Raw genomic sequence first — 15,561 nt, forward strand, 5'->3', positions numbered from 1 at the left:
GTACAGCATGTATGACAGGAAACTCATCTGAATAGAACTTTTACAATAAAAAATCCCACAACATATAGATTTTGTTGGTTGGTTTGGTTTAGGGTCAAGCCTGGTGGTGTGTAGGGGCCACTCCCAAATTGGTGCTGGGAAGAGGGGGATTGCTCCTGGCGGTGCTAGAAGGAACCACGTGGTGCAAGGGATCCAACCTGGGCCTCCTGCATGCACAGCATGCACTCCTGACCTTCGAACCAGCTCCCTAGAACTGACCTCCCATAATTTGAGCTGACCATTATCATAAAACTTATTTTGCTCACAGGGTTTAAGTCAGTCCTTAAAACACTTTTGCATACAGTTCTTTTTTTTTTTTAACTTTGTGGCTATTCTATATTTAAGAATATTTCATATTTTAAATTTAGAATTTGGGGCCAGAGCAAAAGTATAGCAGGTAAGGTGCTTACCTTAAACATGGCCCAGCTAGGTTTGAACCCTGGCATCCCTGTGGTTCCCCTAGTACCACCAAGAGTGATTCCTCAATGGACAGTTGGGAGTAAAGCCCTGATCACTGTCAGTATGGCCCAAAACAAAAGAAACAAAGAAAAACAAAAAACAAGCCCCAAAAAGAATTTGTTATCCTCCAAAGTACTTATTCCCCTTACACTAAGCTAATCTCTACATTAGGTGGGTTTTTTATATTAACTCCACAATCCGTGGAGAAATTGGGACTGAAAATGTGTACAGTCTAGCTTTGAGTAGTGAAAGTGTTTCCTCTACAACGAGTATAAATTCAGCAAGGTACTATATTTCATCAAACGTCAGATGCCATAAACTATACAATGTGTTATTGTTCTATGCACTCCAGTGAAAGAAATAATGTTGCCAATTAAATCATAATACTCAATAAATTGGAAGATACATCTTCATTTTAGAGAGATGAAAATTTATGGTGCGTAGAGGTCTATACTGCAATGAGTTATTGTGGTACTCATATCATCTGGCAGAGACTAGAAAATTTACATATTCCCAGAAACATGACTCCTGGGAATTCAGGAATAATAATTCCAGAAATTGTCTTCAGAGACATCAACTGAGAAATTCAGCAAATCTATTTCCCTGAGGAAAATGTGGGCCATTGAAATGTGGATCACTGAACTGCACTTCTTAACAGTGAACTTCCGAAATTGGAATTTTCTCTTTTTGGTTACTGTTGTTTTTGTTTGGGTGTCACACCCAGTGGTGCTCAGGGGACTATGGGGTAGGGGTGGGGGGTGCAAAGATTAAACTCTAGACATCATACATGTGAGTCCAATGAGCTACCACTGAGCCACATTACCAGCACTAAAATTTGAATTTTTGATAGATACCCTCAAAGAGCATGATCTGAGGGAAAGTGTTGTGAATTAAAATTATTAGCCATGGGACAGAGATAGTACAGAAGTGAGGGTGCTTCACTCAGGCCGAGCCTCACCCACAAGCCTCATCCCACTAATCTCCAGAAAATCCAGGTATGCAGGACTCTGTGACTGAGAAATCTGGATTCAACAAGACCTGTACTGAAGATCCACTGCCCGTATTTCCCTGTCTCCATCAGTTCAGCAGTCACACCCATAGGCCACCCCTGGCCGGCGCCAGATAATCTCATCATCAACCACCATCCAGATCAAATGTCTTTTTCTCTTGGAAGGGAGCATAACTCAACACCTGCCATAACCATGCAGCCAGATCCCATGCCAGGCTGTTTCACTCAGGGCCCCCCTGAGGGGGGTGGGTGAGACCCCTCTCCGCCCCAAGGCAGCTGAAAACCTCCAGAACTCAACCTCCACCATGCTCATGGCTGCTCTCCACATGCTAGGGCCGAGTCTCACCCATGAGTGAACCTATTCCTGGACACTTCATACCACACACCCTACCCATACTCCAAGAATACTGCACCACTATGTGATGGGGTCTTGCTCTGCCAGATACACACGCACACACACACATACACAGAGACATACACATACACACACACACACACACACACACACATATAAAAGCACACAAGGCTCAACCTTTAATAGCATGTTAGTGATCTCTTACAGAAGGGCTTAATGGCCCCTGGGTGAAATACAACAATCTTCACACTCTTTCCTCTAAGGATACTTTTTTGTAGCATTTTCAGTGGTTTTTCATAACAAACACTACAAAATATATTATTTCGATTCTGCTTTGGGGCAGGGATTGGGGTTTGGGATGGAAACATCCAAAATATGGTGGTGGAAAGGTATAATGGTGGTGGGACTGGTGTTTGAATATTAAATGTAATCAAATATTGTTTACTACTTTATAAAATAAAAAATAAAATAATTAAATTAATGTCAAACAATAAAAAAAAATTAGAATGCTTGCCTTGTTAGTGGCCAACCAGGGCTTGATCCCCAGCACACCATATGATCCATTGAACCCACCCAGAGTGATTCCTGAGTGCAGAGTCAGGAGTTACCCCTGAGTACAGCCAAGTATGGTCCACATCACAAATTATTAAATAAATAAAAACAAATTATTAGCCAGTCCAATAATATACTTGGGCCCTTACACTTCCCAACCCCTCTAAGCATATATCTTGAGGCCAGAGGTCCCCAGAAGTAATTTTCTGAGTGGTTGTAGCACTGACATCTAAAATGCACATGAGGAAATGTATGACCTCAAGAGCCTGCTATACACAGGGGTGCATTGGCCAGAGCACAGTACACAAGGGACCAGGAGATAGAACAGCAGTTAGGGATCATGCCTAGCCTGTGCCTGACCTGGGTTTGATCTCTGCCACCACATGGTCCCTGACGTATCACTGTATACAACCCCGAAGGTCTGTGAGCAGTGTTGAGTGTGATCTCCTCACCTAGCACCACTGGCTGGCCCAGATAATTCCTAGCATTATAGGACCCGAGCAGCCCAGTGTCTTTGAACACCTACACTGAGTCACTTGTCAAGAAGGCTGAGAAATGCATTTGGGATATTATGTTCCCTGAGCAGTGCTTGCCCCTTGACCCCATGCCAACACACACACACACACACACACACACACACACACACACACACTATGGTAAATATATATATATATATATATATATGTATATGTGTGTGTGTTTACCGTTCATAATGAGATATATTCCAGTTGCTCGAACTTGATCAATCATCTAGAGTTTTAATTAAAAGCATGTTTACCTTCATAGCTGGGGGCTATGTTCGCATTTTAGTTTTCTTTAAAAAAAAAATTAGCTGTAGCAGGAGAGAATGGGAGAAGAGCAGTTGGTTTGAGAAGTTTACTTGAAAAAAAAAAACCTGGGTCTCTGGGGGTAGGAAGGGGGGCACGTGTAGGAGGGCGTCCTGTGTACAAGACCTTAATTATGGAGCAAGTTCAATCAGCAGCAGCAGTCCGGCACTGCTGGCAAGCATGAGACTCACTCATCTGGCAGGAGCGGAAGTGGATTGTAGCATGCTCCAGAGCGGCCCGTGGTTTGCATGTCGCGTGCCATGGCCATCAGACAGTGTTATAGAGGGTTAGAGGGTGCAAGTTCACCAAGAGCTTTAGTCGAAAGAGGGAGTTGAAGGGGGGGAGGCTCTTCAACTACATTTGAATTTTTTGATCTTACTTCCAAAAATGAACTCAGCAAACACAGGGCTTCTGTGTCCATAATTCTGATAGAATCAAAAGCTTGGGAAAGCGGGGCTCAAACAAAAATGCTCCTCTAGCAGACTCACTAACTGACCACTGTGTCTTCGCTGCCTGGCAGCAGACTATAAGGGCATAAGGACCATATTTATTTGCTCATCCCAAGTGGCTCCATCTTCTACCCTGCTACCTCACAGTAGAAGTACACTTGTTGGAATAAAAATTAAATTCAAGTGATACTAATGAAAGACTGTGTTATAGAGGAAAGTTTAGAGAAGAATCTTTGCAACAAGGACATAGTGCATTGAAATTTCGTGGTATGGGACCAAGAAGTCATAGGCAAAATGCTTCAGTGAATGTTAAAATTTTGTATAAAGTACATCCATGTACTAATACTTAGTTTTCTGAAGAGGTCAGGTACAGGCTAGGCTTGAGCCCTAACTACTCTCTCCCAGCCCCTTTATATTGTGGTCCGGTCAATATATAGCAGTATATAGTATAGAGCAGGCTCTTGGGGTAATAAGTCTCCTCAGGCCTATTTTACATTTCACTGCTACAACCACTGGGATAGTCACCTCTGAGGACCTCTGAAACTCAGAAGGGTTTGGAAGTGGAAGGGCCCAAGTATATTATCGGACTGGCTAGTAATCTGCTTTTTAATTTATCTAATAATTTATTATTTGCACCACATTTGTCTTTGCTCAGGGGTAACCTCTGGCTCTGCACTCAGGAATCACTCCTGGTGGGTTCAATGGACTATATGGGATGCTGGGCATCAAACTCTGGTTGGCCGCATGCAAAGCAAACACCCTAACTGCCGTACCATCTCTCTGTCCGTGGCTAATAATTTTAATTCACAGCACTGTTTTCCTCAAATCATGTTCTTGAGGGTAATTATAAAAATTCAAATTTAAGAGCCAGTAATGTGGCTCAGTGATAGAGCACTGGAATCGCATGTAAGATGACGAGAGTTCAATCCTTGACCCACCTTGGTCCCCTGAACACCATGGGTATGACACCAAAACAATATGAAAGGGAGCTCCTATGGTGTAAGGCATTAGGACAATTTAGAATATTATTGAAAGTGTTGAGCACAGCGGTAGGGCGTTCGCCTTACAAGCGGCCAACATGGCCGACCCGAGTTCGATTCCTCTGCCCCTCTCGGAGAGCCCGGCAAACTACCGAGAGTATTCGATATGCCAGACACAGTAACAACAAAGTCTCCAATGGAGACGTTACTGGGCCCGCTCGAGCAAATCGACGATCAACGGGAGGGCCTTTACCTTTAACTTTACCTATTGAAAGTGTTCCCTCAAGCTTTTTACATGCACCCAACAATTTACACTGATTCCTGAACCAGGGCTGGGGTGGGGGGTAGGGTGGCTGCCCAGGAAGATGGAATCTAGTGGCAAAGAGAATGCCAAAAAGTTTGTTTTCAGAGATGCTGTGTGGCAAGCTCTGCTGTCCTTTTCCTTCCCTCTAGAAAGGCTTTGTTTTCCTCCTCTAAGATTGCTCGAGCGGGCCCAGTAACGTCTCCATTGGAGACTTTGTTGTTACTGTGTCTGGCATATCGAATACTCTCGGTAGCTTGCCGGGCTCTCCGAGAGGGGCGGAGGAATCGAACTCGGGTCGACCATGTTGGTCGCTTGTAAGGCGAACGCCCTACCCACTGTGCTATCGCTCCAGCCCTCTAAGATTTCAATGTTGCTTAAACCCTACAGGTGTATGTATGTGTTTTCCTTTTGCACTTACCTGTTCACACCTAATGCTATTTGGACTGAATCTTTGTTTTCTAAATGGGGCACTCAGAAACTGGCTTTTAAGAGAGATATTTGCATGACTAAGCATTACCCTAATCTAGGTTCTCCAAATGTTACAAATTTAGGACCTTCTGGCCTTGGGAGAAGGAGGGGACTTCTCCCTTGGCTGCTCTGCCCAGGAATAATCATGCTTTCTTGCCTGTGGTCCTTACGGAGCCTTTCAAGAGATGCTTTGAGAGCTCATTTGGTTTACATACAACTCAATGTGAACAAAACTCATCTGTCAATGAGAGGGAGGAGGGAAGAGGAAAAGGTAAGAGAATTAAAATTGCCAAACCAATAGCATGTGCCTTCCGCCTTGAACTTTAATAACCCAGCGCTGCCTGCAGGCTAAAAAAAAAAAAAACAAATGCAATGGGTAGGTACAAGGCTTGTGCCGGTGCCAGGAAAATACAGCAAGACACAACTTTTACAAGGTAAGCAATTATTCATTAATAAGAGCCCTGCAGGACAAAACTGTTTTTAATATCTTCGAAGTTGGCAACCAGATGCCTGAAACCTTGGCTCAGCATATCCAAAACTCACAGCAGATAGGACCACCTTCTTGAAGATGAAATCACCTTCCAGGGGAAAACAATAGCTGAGAGGCTGGGTTTTATGATTCAGGGAAGGAGGGGAATTTGATCTATATTTTCTTTGCCATAGCAAGACCCATTTAAACAAACGTCACAGGTATCCCATATGTTAGGAAAATTTTCAAGATTTTTTTTTTAAAGGAAAGACATTCTGTAGATACTCTGTGGATCAAGAGCTCCATCTTTCTCCCTGTGCCAAAGAAGGATTTTTTTTTAACCCTCTAATGCTATCAGGAAGATCTGAAACTACAACTCTTCATTTGAATTCTGAAGATGAACCGCTCTTTGGGGTGTCTTATTACACTTGTCACCTTCAGAAGCGTTAAAGGAAGTGCCTGTCACGAACATTCAAAAATAAAAATGAAAATGATGCTGGAGGAGTTCAAAAACCAAATGCATCAGCATTTTGCTTCAGTTTCCTGTTCATAAAACTTGATTTAAAAAAAAGAAAACACCCATTAAAAGGGGGAAAAAAGCTCACAACAATAGCTCGTTATTCTTTTCCTAAAAGCTTGCCTTATGTCACTTTGAAATGAGGTGCCATCAAGTTTCCTGAGTAATGGATTCCAAACGCCACCTCCCTTTCCTCACTCTTGCACCCCTTCCGCAGCTGGCATGGTTCCTGAATCCAGGCACTCCTCAGTTGACCGTGTATATTCCCTCCTACCTGTCCAGAGGAGGCCAAGCATTTGTGCCAGCTGGAAGCCTGAGTAATGGAGGCTTCCTTCCTTCCAATTAATTTTCATTTCCTAAAGAAATCTTTAATAACATGCGCACTTACAAAGAAAAAAAAATCACTGACAGACTGCTCTAATGGTGAACTGAAAATAATCATAAATGTATTGCCTTGTGAAAATCATCTGTGCAAAAGATATTTTCCTCCCTTGTTCTCTGGTAAAGCAGTCAAATAGTCAAGGCTCTTCATTTATTGCTCAGTGGACATGAATATAAAGTCTGGAATGAGAAGTCTGGGTTCAAAAGCCAAATTTCTATTTGCTAACTATATGAATTTGGGCAACTTAACTATATTAAACCTGAGTTTAATCATCAGTAAAGTAAAGATGTGAGGGTTTCAGTTTCAATAAAACAAAACATGAATTGTTTAATAACTTAATACACGTATCACTATTCTTGTGTGTGCCACACTTGTTGGTGCTTGTGGAAGAGTGAAAATAGGAGGGAGGAGATATTTCCAGTCCAGTGCTCTGTGTCAAGCTTGGTGGTGCTCAGGGACCATGTGTTGCTGGAGATTAAACCCAGGGCTCCTACATGCAAAGCATGTGCTCCAGTCTGTTGAACTATCTTTCCACTTCCTATATCAACATTCTTGACACTGGTAAGCACATCCTTTATTTTGATATTAACCTCTCTGCTATATAAATCATCCTACTCTGTTTTTTCTCACTGAATAAAAAAGGAAAAGATGCATTTGCTTTTCATTCTCATTCCTTCCAATGGAGTGACTTCTTTCATTTTAATCTATGATTTCAAGTGTGGGTTCTAATATTGGACATACATTAAAGAATTCTTTCATTTTAACCTATGATTTCAAATGTGGGCTCTAACAGTTTACATCAATGGAGTTGCAGGGCAGAGTAGACTAATCTCAATCAGAAGACTGGTCCCATCCTGGTTCTACCATTTAATTTTCCGTGTGACCTTGGTCAAGTCCATTACACTTTGAAGTATAGTTTCTAAAGCTGAAAAGTAGGATGCCTTAAATATAAGTTCATATCATCTGTGAGTCTATGAAACAGCAAAGGGAGTATGTATGAGCTATAACTTCCATTTTTTTGTTATTTTATTGCAGTAGAGGAAATTTAAATGTTAGTATTACTTCCAGATGTAAACATCCTTGTCTAAAAATCATCAAACTTGGTAGAGGGAGCCCACATTTGGGGTTAGTTTGGTACTCTCACAGTTTATAAGGGGTCATCAGAAAACCCAGTCCCTGGGCCAGCAACGTGGCTCAACAGTAAAGCATTTGCCTTGCATGTGTGAGGCCCTGAGTTTGGTCCTCAGCGAAGAGGGAGGCACAAGGAGTTCAAGCAACTTACTCAGAATCACAGGACTTCTAAGTGATAGCATTGGGTACTAAAGGCAAGAACCTCATTTCCAGAACCTTGTAGTTATGATGCATAATACTGACTTCACACCTTTTACAACTTAGAGGCTTTGCACTAGGGCCTGGAAAGCTAGGGGCTCAGGATCTGAGTCTGTGGGATTAATAAAACATTAAATGTGAGAGAGGCAGGAGAACTGAGGGGTTAGATGGTCATTTGGGTGCTAGAGACGCTTTGGACACTGCTTTCCAACCAGACCATGGCTGGTCACACAGCTGTGCCTCCTGTCTTCCTGGAGCAAGAACTACCACAGTATTTTCAACCACCAGCCAGACATTCTCGGTGCTCTCATCAGTAATTGGGACATGAAAGCCCAGCTTCACAAGGAGGAGGTGGAGATCAGAACGGAGCCAGATCAGGGGCTAGCATAGAGCAGTAATTTCATTGGCCTCATCCAGGTTGACTGTGATCCCAAAGAAAGCCAAGAGCTAAGTCTGGACGAGTAAAAGTTCCATGTTGGATGACTGGACTTGCTTTCAAAAACCAGAGAGGGACAGTGGTGATGGCTGCACAACAATGAAGATGAAGTAAGCGCCACTAAACTATATTTAAAAATTGGCAAGATAATGAATGTGCTTTATTAAAAAAGAAATCCCAACAAACTAAAAACTAATCTGTGGATGGGGTAAGGCCATTATCAAGTGGTACTCAGAGGCTCTCCTGGATCTGTGCTCAGGGGGTCACTCCTGGCAGTGCCCAGGGGATCACATGCAGTACCGAAGGTTGACCAGGGTCAGTGGCACGCAAGACAAGAGCTCCACCCCTGCATTATCTCTCCAGCCCTAAAAACTATTTCTTTTTTGGTATTGCTTTGATTATTTGTAAAACAAAACAAACAATAAAAACCAAAAAGTAATGTAGCCAGTGTTAACTTTGGATAGAACAAAAAAGCAGCCGTTGCAGTTTAGGGAGGTCACATGTGATAGAGAAAGATTACCAAATCATGTTCACTGCTGCTTTCTCTCTAACAGGCCTGTGACCTGTCACAGGTCTCACCATCTACTTGAGGGCCCTTTCTCTGCTTTGTAGAGGGTGGCAGAGTAGTTCAGAGAAACCACACAGATACCAAATACACTTTGAGTCTAAGCACTAATGGTTTTAGCCAGGCATCTACAATCCTCACCCCAGGTCCCCAGGCAGTGGGCTCTTTGCACCACAGGGGCATCTGACTTTATTGGCAGGGCTGTGTGGCCTCATGGGATATGAGGTCACAGTGCACAGACCGGGCAGTCACGGCAGGGCTGGTTCTCTAGGAAGGAGAAGCTGGGAAAGGATGATTTGCATTTTCAAAGAGACAGCAAAGAGAATTCCTTTGTCTTTGAAGAAAGGAGTAGTTCATTTACAACCTAATGGCTCTTCCAAGGCACTGGAGTAAGAGTGGGGGTGGGAGGGAAGGGTGGGGTGGGAGGTGTGGTTCTGTCTCTGTTTATCCCCGGGCTCTGTTTATCCCTGGAAGCTGTGGGCAAATCATTGAACTTTCTTGGCTTCCGTTTGCATTAAACAGAGTGTACTGGATTAGAGTTTTTCAATCCAAGTCTTGTGGAACATTAACTGCTTACCACTTCCATTTCAGGCCCAGGAGGTCAGGAGTAAGAGAGGAGCCACAACACGGACTGACCTTCCGTCCCGCCCTCGTGGATGTGGGGGAAGGAATGGAAGATGGCGTAACTAGAGAACACTGCACCAGGTGACTCTTTAGTTCTCCTTCTTTTCCCTACTGAATACTCTGGGGCAATATAAAAGAAAGAGGAAAGAGGGGACTCAGGCCGGGGTTCATCTCGAATCTGTATTTCCACAGTTAGCATGGTGAATGAGAGGCCTTTCAGAGTGGGAGGGCATTGGTGGAAATAATGGGGAAGAATGCTCAATCTTTTGCCTTGAAGTACCCACCATTACATACAGTGAGCTCTCCAGAGATGCTGACAGCATTAACCTCAATTGCAAACATGCCTGCATCAAATGGAAAGAGGTTGCAGAAGCAACGTGACTATGCCAAATGCCCACCGTTTCTGTGGTGCCAGCCACCCACTCTGACAAAGCCATTTTCAGATCAGTGCTTTTCAACCCAAATGAGCACACCTCTTCCCGCAGGATAACCACAGGTAAAGCTCCTTTTGCTTCCATCCCACGTGCTTGGAAACGGAACAAAAGGGAGCTGTCTGGAAACTGAAGAATTCCTCTTGCTTGCATTGTATCTCTGCCCAGGGTTGTGACAAATACTGTTTCATGCTTAGCTTTAGAGCTCAAAAGATAAAGTGCCTTGGTAAGAATGAAAATAGAGGAAAAATGGTGAAAGAACAAAGAAATGTAAGCCCTATATTATTATTTTTTTCATTCACATAGTAGCCTTTTCTTCCTGGGAAAGGTGACACTTTCCACAGCCTCCCAGGAATGACCAAGACTCACAATTAGCTCCTTATTTTTATTTTTTTCATTCTAAAAATAGAATTGAAGAGTAATCTCAGGCCTGCTGACTCTGAGCTTATGTTTATTCTACAAAATCGGTTTGCTCATGAACCATGTTCCCATACCACAAAGGCCGGCACCTAAGTGTTCCATAAATATTTATTGAATAAATTAAAGAACAAAAGAAAGAGGCTCTAATATGTGCACTGAAGACCATGCACAAAAGTGGAGCAATAGGCTGACATTTGAAAAGTTTGGCAACTCTTTGACCTCAGGTCCAGACTAGCCTCCCTCATCCTTCTCTGACTTTTCAAATATGACCCAAGCCTAGACCAGGCTTTTCTTCTGAGAAACCTGTCTAGAACAATCCAGCCCACAGGAGATGGCTCCCTCTTTTGAATTCTAACAATTTTTATGACTACCACTCATTAATCTTGTTTTATTAGCTGCCAACATTTGGAAAGTGTTTAGCAGTCTACAGCCACATAACTTTTCTGGTTATCTAACCAACTAGAACTACAGCTAGTGTTTAAAAAAAAAGCACTGTAGCACTGTCCTCCACTGTCCATCGATTTGCTCGAGCGGGCCCAGTAACATCTCCATTGTGAGACTTGTTGTTACTGTGTTTGGCATACTGAATACATCCCAGGTAGCTTGCCAGGCGAAAAAAAAAAAAAACTGGAGAGGGAATTGTGTCATCCCCAGTACGGTAAAGGGGTATTCCTGGCTCTGTGCTCCTGGTGTCACTTTTGGTGGTATTTGGAGAACGATATGCGGTACGTGTCATCTCAGGTACACTGCAACAAGTAGCCTAGTGAGCAATCCTGGGACATCATCAACAACAAAGGATGGGAAGTGGGGGAAGTAAAGATGGTATCTGATCAAACCTCCAACTCTGCCCAGCGGTTTACAGGAAACAGAATGATAAAGGAAAAAGTCACATCCCAAGAAAGCAAGTCCCAAATCCAGGAGAGTAAACATGACATGGCACAAGGCTCTGATTTATCCAACAAATCAATCAACAAGTCAAGGAGAGGTATGGAAAAGAGGGAAAAGGAAGTTTTACAGAATAACTACCATAAGAAAGGAGTGAACTTATATGGGATCCTGATGCAAAAGATCAATGGGACAAGGAGAAAAATTACCAAGAATTTCTCTTTGTCATCCAAGATGCAATCCAAAGGGAAATGTGGGGATATCTGACTTTGAACTGAATACCTCAGTATTATCTAACTAAGGATTCTTGTCAGTTTCGTGTGTGAAAAGGTACAGTGGTTAGTTATGTAAAAAAAAAAAAATTAAATACCCTTATTAGTAAGAGATTGTCATAGTACTGATTAGTGACATGATGATTGAGTTTTACTTAAAATCCTAAAAACACAATGTGAGACCAGGGATTAACCATTGAGATTGAAATGCTACAAGTGAAGATGCTAATTATAATGTCCTTTTAAACTATCCAACCCAGAAAATTATAGTTTCCAAGGCTGGTGAGAATATAACGTAACTAGTACTCTAAATAGTTGAAGGCATTTAAAACTGCTCTGCTATCAAGAGGTGTCACTATATACTAATAGTGATAAAAGATACAAATATCTTGTCCTCCTATTCTGACACATGTGAATATGCCAAAAAGAAAATAATATATACAATGGAAATATTTTCAGTGTATTGTCATTTAATAGTCTAATTTAAAATAATAATAGGCTAGTTATTGAACATGGATAGTACACTATATGCCAGGAACTACATTAAGTGCTTTTATACTGTATTCCCTAAACAATCCTCTGAGGAAAGTATTATCATTCTCCTGATGGAGCTCCTCCCTAAGACGACACAGCTAAGAAATGGCAAAGGAGGAGGTTCAGGTCAAATGTATCAGCCCTGCACCGTTGCCCTGACTCACATGTTTGACAATAGGTGACACTTAATTAAATTATGAGACATTCACGGGATGAACATTATTTAAATATTAACAACAATATTTGTGAAGTCAAACATGGAAAACATTAAAAAAAAGGATGGAACTTCATGAAGGCACCTACGAAATATGTCTTTATGTGGGAAATCTTTGCAGGAGAAGTATATAAAAGGGAGGGAAGTCACAACTGTATCTAAAGCAAGGTTTTTCAATTATGGCCCTGCAGTTATTTTTGTAATTAAAACAAAATAAAAGGAAAGGAAACTTAAGTAAGGGGTGGTTATGACTACTGATGAAACCAGGGCTTGATGGGATAGGTTTTCTCAAAATGTTATAAACCTTTACTTTTTTCAAATAAGTGTCTTTAATTCTTTGGACGTCTTCCAGATCTAAAGGAAGAAACACACCCTTCTCCTCCTCCTCTAAATATCTTTCCAATGATCTCTGCCCAAAATTTTGGCAAGAAATTTGACTAGCAACAAAGAATCAACCTGTTGTTTCCTCTGCAGGAATGCTGTGTAAAATATTAGAGTAAGAAAATGGGTGTCTTCAACATACTACAAGAAGAAGACAACAACATATGTGAGTCTGCAAAGCACTGTTGCATGATGGAGTTTCACTTAGAACCTCTTACAGCTTATTTGTTATTTGCATGATGTGGGGGATGGGGGAATGAGAGGGAGGTGAGGGTTACAGAAGCACCAGAAAATGAGAGCTCGTCCTTCATCTTATCACAGCCTAATGCATCCACCAGACTGCTAATCGCCTCACAATCTCAGCCCACAGCTCACCATCCTGCATAGACTCTGTGTGCTCCCCCACCCTGGAAACACACATTCAGCTCTTAGATACAAGTTGACTGCAAGACTCTATATATGGAAGTACTTTGGAATCTATGAAATGTTCTACAGATGAAAGGTTATCCTGTTGAAAAACCTGATGTGTTTCTTCTGCCATAAACGAGTTCCAGAGACATTCTTTGAGGAGGGAAGAAAACAACTAAGTAGATACCAGTTTTCTTTTTTAATTTTTTTTTTAAACTGCCAGAACCACAGTAACCATAAATAATCAACCTTTTATGACCAAGCTTCTGTAACTGCCAGGGGATCATTATCTTCTGAAAAAAGTCTCTAATCTGTAAGCTGAGGGCACATGACCATTTGTGATTCTGTGTGGTATCCATCAGTACCCATCACCAAGATAACAGCTTAATCTTGAATGGAGGAGGCAAGGATATTTTTGAGGAAGCACTGTTAAACATTTCCCTTTAAAAAACTGAAAAGAACTAGAGAGACAGCATGGCAGGTTGAGAGTGTGCTTTGCCTGTGGGAGGCCTGATTTGATTCCTGGTACTGCTTGATTTGATTCCTGATTTGATTCCTGGTCTACCAAGCACTTCTGGGAGTAACCCCAAAGCACAGAGCCCGACTTAGTCCCCCCAAACCACCAGATGTGTGCAAAAACTCTCCTGCCCCCCAATTTAAAAAAAAATATAAATAAAAGGATTGGGATATGGCTTGGTGGTAGAAAGCATTGCTTGTTCGTGTGAGGCCCTGGATTCATTCCCTGGCACCACAAAAGAAAAGTGACAAGAAAAAGATCTTGGGGTCTTGGGGAAAGAACAACAACAAAAAAATAAGCGAGACACCTCGCTGAAAGAACAGACTAGGCTGAAGTCAGAGGCCCTTCAAGAGAGTCAGTGCAAGTGTTGTGGAAGATTATGGAAAAGCCTCTTAGAGATGAGAATGAAAACCACTAAAGACGGTTTGCTGAATGTAACTTTAAATATTTTAAGTTTGAACAAACAGAATTCCAGGAATTAGGAAAAGAGGAAATTGCAAGGTGCTTTGCAAAGCACCAACAAAGAAAAGTTCACTTAACAATAGAGTAGCAGGGAGAACAATGGAGAGCTCATTGTAGAAGAGGTTATTTTGGAGGGGGAGAGGGGACAAGAAATAATAGGAGCAATAATCATAATGTTAATGATTGTATCACTAGTAGTGGATGCTTTTGTTTAGGGACCACACCTGGTAGTGCTCAAGGGCTACTCCTAGCTCAGTGTTTGAAAGTCATTTTCAGAGGTGCTTGAGGGGACTATGTAATGCTGGAGATTAAACTCAGGACTCCTACATACAAAGTGTGCACTTCAGCCTTTTGGGTCATCCCCCAGTCTAGCAGAGACATTCTTCTTTCTATTCTAGTGCTGGGGATTGAACCTAGGTCCTCATGTATGTATGCAAGACGAGGCCACAACTGTGGTCCATCATCATCATCATCCTCATCCCTTTTTTGTTTTGTTTTGTGGTAATGCCCAGGGGTTACTTCTAGCTCTGCACTCAGGAATCACTCCTGGTGGTGTTCAGAGGACCATTTGGTATGCCAGGGATGGAACTTGGGTTCACTGCATGTAAGACAAGCATCTTATATGCTATACTATCTCTCTGGTCCCCATCATCAGCCCTTTTAATCCCTAGACATCCCGGAAAGTAGCCTATGACCCCCTTTCTAGGTAAGAGACTTGAGGCTTACACAGACCCCACAAATTTTTTTTAGACAATGGTAGGGCTATGGTTCAAACCCTGATTTGCTTAAAATATATAATGCCTTTAAACTATTATACAAAAGGCATGTAATTATCGCAAAAGATCGTATTTCGTTGTTGTTTTATTTCTGGGTTACACCCGGCAATACTCACTGCTTACTCTTGGCTCTGCACTCAGAAATTACTCCTGGCAGTGTTTGGGGACTATATGGAATGCTGGGAATCGAACCCTGGTCAGCAGCATGCAAGGCAAATACCTTACCTGCTGTACTATCATGCCAGCCCCAGATGATACTGATATTTTAAAGATTACTGACAATTTTTAAATTATGTTTGCATACCCATTTTTTTAGCATTATAACTCCTCACTTCCTGTCCTAAAGATACAAATGAAAAGAATGAAATGCTACACCAGTTCATGGTAGCAATTGCAGATCTTTTCTGGAAAAGGTGAGAAGAAACTATTAGAAAAATCTGGGGGGGGGGTTCTTTGTTTGCAGACCATTGTTATTAATAGCTAATTATAACAGAATT

The 15,561-nt window shown here is 42.0% G+C and overlaps 1 protein-coding gene and 1 long non-coding RNA gene across 3 annotated transcripts in view; one reads left to right on the forward strand and one right to left on the reverse strand.

Annotated features, from left to right (window-relative positions):
• The window catches only part of ARHGEF3 (Rho guanine nucleotide exchange factor 3), a 345,442-nt gene that overhangs the window by 78,984 nt on the left and 250,897 nt on the right, over positions 1 to 15,561 (reverse strand). The gene's annotated exons all lie outside the window — the stretch shown is intronic.
• Positions 9,759 to 13,952, forward strand: LOC130037368 (uncharacterized). The gene is made up of 4 exons (XR_008794492.1): positions 9,759 to 9,845; positions 11,468 to 11,600; positions 12,995 to 13,067; positions 13,265 to 13,952. It is a non-coding gene; the product is annotated as an uncharacterized LOC130037368 (long non-coding RNA).

This window comes from Sorex fumeus, unplaced genomic scaffold (genome assembly GCF_029834395.1).
Source record: "Sorex fumeus unplaced genomic scaffold, SorFum_2.1 ptg000072l, whole genome shotgun sequence".
NCBI lineage: Eukaryota > Metazoa > Chordata > Mammalia > Eulipotyphla > Soricidae > Sorex > Sorex fumeus.